Source organism: Cryptomeria japonica, chromosome 5, assembly GCF_030272615.1.
Source record: "Cryptomeria japonica chromosome 5, Sugi_1.0, whole genome shotgun sequence".
Lineage (NCBI taxonomy): Eukaryota > Viridiplantae > Streptophyta > Pinopsida > Cupressales > Cupressaceae > Cryptomeria > Cryptomeria japonica.
Window position 1 is genome coordinate 96,667,459 of NC_081409.1, and position 5,334 is coordinate 96,672,792.

The window sequence follows — 5,334 nt, forward strand, 5'->3', positions numbered from 1 at the left end:
GCTGAGACACGATGCGGGATGTAGTAGACATTTCCATGCGGCCTACCGCTAGGTATTGGGTAGAGCCATGCCACGTGACGACGTGATGCGGAGTGATGTCGAGGTGCACACTGCCATGCCATGTGGATGTGTGACTTGGCCACACCACATGATGAGCTACTAGGATAGCTAGACGATTGTTCCTCCCTTCCTCATGGGTGGCTAGCTATTAGTCACGTAGTGATGTAATGTGCACTTATGAATTTCTTTTATTTATTTCTTTATTTCTTTGGGGATCAGCAATTTATTTTACTTTGACCGTGAAGGTTTAGCCACGATCTTGTGATCTTTTGCACTTTTGATTTGGTGTTGAGATTCCAGATTATTTTCTTGCCTTACTGTTGGAATTGAGGATTTATTATCTTTATTCTTCTGTACTTTGGTGGCTAAACCGGTTTATCCTTGTTGTTTTCGTATGCTGGTCTTGTGTTGCAATGTGAATTCCTCTCCAAGGACGTAGGAGACGGACTTGGATGAGTGTATACGAGGAAGTAGACGCAAGGAACCTTGAGGATGGGGGTATGTGAGGCTGTGATGCAGCTAGCATCCACTACCTACCTATGTGTGGTGACTATCTCTTGGAGGGTAACCACCTTGCTCAACAAGGGATATTCACAAAGGTCTTGTATGGAAGGTAGCACCGCTATGGTGTGCCTAGCACCATCAAGCCTTTGAGTGAGATATTGGATTTTTATGATCATATTGTTGTTATGAGATCAGGCATAGAGATGCTGATCGTGCATGTTATCCTTGACCGAGCATTAGACATGCTCACATGTGGCCTTTTCTGTTATGCATTCCAGTTATGTGGATGGTCATTATTTGTATCATGGGGTAAATTGTGTTAACTTGTCACTATGTTATGGGACATAGTCATTGGAAAGGTTTTCTTATGCCTGGCAAGTGTAATCAATTGAGTTATTTTGTTGCTCTTATTTATTGGAAGTTAATTTGGTTGTAGAAATTGATATGTTGAGCTGGTTCTATGTTATAAAATTTTATGATAAAGATGGGTTGGTAAAGGAAATTGATCTTGATGGCATGTTTTCTGGTCATGTTTGATAGATGATTATGGTAATTGTTGTTTACCTCCTTGTAATGCTTTAATTTGGTGTAATGAAAGGAAGAAAATTCTTGTTTCTTTGCTATGATTGTGGATAACTCCTAGAATATTTTAGGAAATGTATGGATTTAGATGTATCTTGCCAATGGATAATGGCATTTGTAAGGGATTTTGCAATAATATTTCTTTTATTTATGGAAAGATTTCTATGTGCAAATTGATCCTTGTTGAATGAGTTTCAGGGCTGATGCGTACGACGTGTTCTTCATCTAGCCTTACGACTTCCAGGAGTAAGTCGGAACCTAGGGGGGGAGAATGTAGTACCCCTGCCCTAATCTATTTCTAACCTTGGTTTAATCTTGATTAGTTTATCGTAATATTATGTTATAGTCAGATGATTGATTTTAACGCATAGCTATTGATGTGGTTTTCACACTAGTATATGCTAGTTGTTTAGTGTACCGATTTCGTGGTATTAATATCGGGCTAACGCTTTCATTAAATTTTATATATGTATCCATGTATGATCTTGGTTGCAGGAAATTTCAGGTACAATGCCGCATGAGTGCGAGGTTCGTCTTCACCTGGATTGCAGGTTTGAGTGTACCTTTTTAATCCTTAGAGTTGGATTAGGTGGTCGTAAGACCCTAGTTGACCTTAGTCATGCTCAAGTGAGCATCGCCAGTCATCGTCGGTAATCCCTTTTTGTTTGGGTTTGTGAGTCATCTATTTGGTTGACCTTCTCAGTTTGCGTGCTTGGTGTGCTTGGTTAAATTGATTAATTAGTCCTTAGTAATTATTTTGGTTAAATATGCATTTGTGCATTGATGATTAATGGATTAAATTAATCTGGTTTCCGTTATGTGATTTTTGTTGATATTGGATTGCTCCTTAAATTGGGAGTGAGTTTGATTTAATGACTGATTTTGAATACTTAATGCATTTTGTATATGCTGTTGAAAAGAAAGATTTGCAGTTTATTGCAATAGGTTTAATTGTATTCTGTTGGATTATTAAATTTGAAAGGTTAAATCGTATTAATTGAGGAAATCATTTTTGAATTAAAAAGCAAGTTAAATTGTTGCTATAGTTGAAAGGGATTAAATTTTGAGAATTAATTGTAAATAAGAATTTTTATTCCAAAAATAGAACTTTTGGTCAACTCTTCCATATAACCCAAAATTTGGGGGAAAATGGGAGAATGGACAAATTTGGAAAAGATTTTGGTTGGGAAGAAATTTTGGGGGTTTTGGGAAGAAACTTCTTCTGGATCTGGCAGGATTGGGCTCTCCTTCAGCTATTCTAGGATTGCGTATGAAGGTAGGATTCTGAATTGCTTTTCTTGTTGCCAAAAGAATTTGCTGTTCTAGTTGAAAGGAATGAATTTGTTATTGAAAAATCGATTAGATTGTCCATTTTGAATTGGCTGGAAATTTTGTTTTGAGATTTTGGTTATCCCTCAATGTCTCATTTTGGGTGGTTTGAATCCCATTGTGTTTGGAGGAAATGAAAAATCATCATAGAAAAACCTGATACCGAATCAGTCCCTGTTAAATCGAATTTATGTTAAATCGATATTTATTGTCAAATTTCGTAGTGGGCGTTTCATTGTTTTCAGTGTTCGAACTGTGTTTTAACTTTTATAGCGCTGTGTAAACGCTTATTAATCATACTGTGCATTTTTATTTTTTTTTAAACCAAACTGTGTGTTCAAAGAAAATTTTAAACGCTTTGAACCAAACTGGGTGAGTTTTATTATAGCGCAGCCTTGGTTTGGGGTTGGAGGGCGGGGAGCGGAGCTCCACCCGCTCCTCCTCCCCTCCTCCACGCGCTTTCCTTTCTCCCCGCTCGTTTCCCCCGCACATCCCCCGTCACGCTTGCAAGCAGGCCGCTGTGGCCGCGGCTCACGGCGGTGACCGCAGGGGCCGCGGTGGCTGTAGGGCGCCGTGGCACCTGCGGGCACCGCAGTGGCGCCGCCGCCAGGGTTGTGTTGAGTGGCGCTGCGGCTAGGGTTAGGGCACGGCCGCCCTCGCCCCTTCTTTTAAAATGCATTTTTTTGTTTAAAGCAAAGTTTTTAAAATAGTTTTTTTTTAATGTATTTTTTTTTTATCACTCAAAAAAAAAATGCATATGATTTTAATATCATGTTAATGAAAGTTATTTTTAATGCTAAGTTTAAATTGCTCTTAATTATGATTAAGAGGCAATATCTTGATAAATGTAAATTTGGATATTAATTAATTATATAATGGAATTTATAAGTTAGTTATTATTCAATTTCATTTTGTGGCTTATGTTCTTTTTCCTGATTAAGTTCTAAAACTGCTAACTTCGCAACTAAATATCATTGATTATATTCTGATTGATCTTGGATTAATGAATCTAGATCTTACCTTCTAGCTGATTAGAGCATTTGGCTAATTAAGGTAGTATCGTTTAAAAGCACAATAGAGAATAATATGTTATTGGAAAATCATTGAAAAACGATGTAGTTACTAATTGATGATGTTAAATATTATCTTAAAACATATCATTTGAGTAATTGAAAAGTAGTGAAATATTCATCGTTGGGCATTAGAAATTTAACGATATGCTTTTGATAATGATTATCTTCATTTGGACTTCCTTTTTATATTTATATTTCCATGATCCGTATGGTACATCTGGGATTGAAAATTATGAATCTGTAGAGATTGATTTTGAACCAGTATGTCTATGATGTTTTGTTGGAGATTAAATATCTTATTTTAGTTGATTAATGGTTGTCTGAATTTTAGTAATATGAATTGGTTTAAAAACTCATTATGACTTTACATGTCTGTTCGATGCTTTGAACCTTAAAGAGTTAGAAAACCAAGATCAACTTATCCCTTGATGAGGTAGATAACTGTAATCTAGTATAGATCTTGTAGAAAACTTGATTGTTTTTAATGTTTAAATCAATTTGAGGAAATATTGTCTTTTCTGATTATTGCTTGCGAGTTTAATTTCTGTATTCGCCTTTAATTATGAAATGGCATGTTTTGCTTTGTTTAGTAGGACACTGTCGTATGGATTGACTTGGGGTACCTGTTTCAGTCCTTGATTCCGAGTTGACTGTTGTATTGTGGTAGTGTCATTTTGATCATATCCTCCTTGTGTGTGAGTCGAATGATGATTGTGGTTGACCGTTGTTGGTCGGGTCTCTAGTTAGAGTACCGTCAGTAAGTGATTACCCTTGAGTCGTGTATGACCAGATGATTATTTCTCCTTCTTGAACTCCATTCGTCTGACCATGTGTATTCCTTGGTTTGGAGTTCGTCTGAGTATAGTCTAGTGTCGTATGGGAAAGTGGCTTTCGATTGGGGGCTGCGCCCAAAGTGGCTGCTGGGTAACCCGTCGAAAGTGAGTCTAATAAGTGATAACCTATCAGTAGATTAGAATGTAATCTCTAATTAAGATAATTGTGCCTCACACATGGGACGAGTGCTAACATAGACTCGACATACTGTGAGAAGGCCTGAAATGGCAAACCGCCATCCTTGTCTTCACGAGAGGATGTGTGGGTCCACATGAGGCTTGGATGGGCCGAAAGTTCGGATTAGGTTACCAGGGTGACCCAGTGTATGGGGCCGGGACCTATGAAGACTTGCCATGGTAACCATACCAGGTTGTGTGATGACACTTGTCCCTACGTTCGCTAGTGTGTTGTCGTTTTGTCCTGTTAGGAGTACCTTTGTGGGTCGTCCTTTTGTTTATGTCCTTGTGAGTGTCGGTTTCATGTTAGACCTTGGGTGGTGATGGCTCAGTCTTGTGGATGCTCTTCTGGACTCTTGTATTAGCTTGATTATGTTCAGCTGGATCCTGTTCTTTTCAGGGATTGTTTATGTATTTATTGACCGGTGCGGTCGTTTGTATATTGCTTATATTTCGCCTTGATGGCTGGATTGTAATGGTGTAACCTCTTGTACTCTTAACCTTATTATTTATCAGAGGGGTCTTGCAGTTGAGCAGACCCGGAGATGTAGCCCTTTAGGGGTGAACTCTGAGATCATTATGGTGTTATGTGATGTATTCTCTTATGTTTCCTTTATTCAGCTTTATCATGTATGATTAGCTTATGTTAGAATGGTTAAGTGGATAAATGGAATTAGCTTTAAATGCTTATTTGCAGTTCTTTCTTGTATGCCATGTTTATCGAATGCATAGGTAGTTTAGATGAGAATCATCGTAGATGCTTTTATGTAATCATC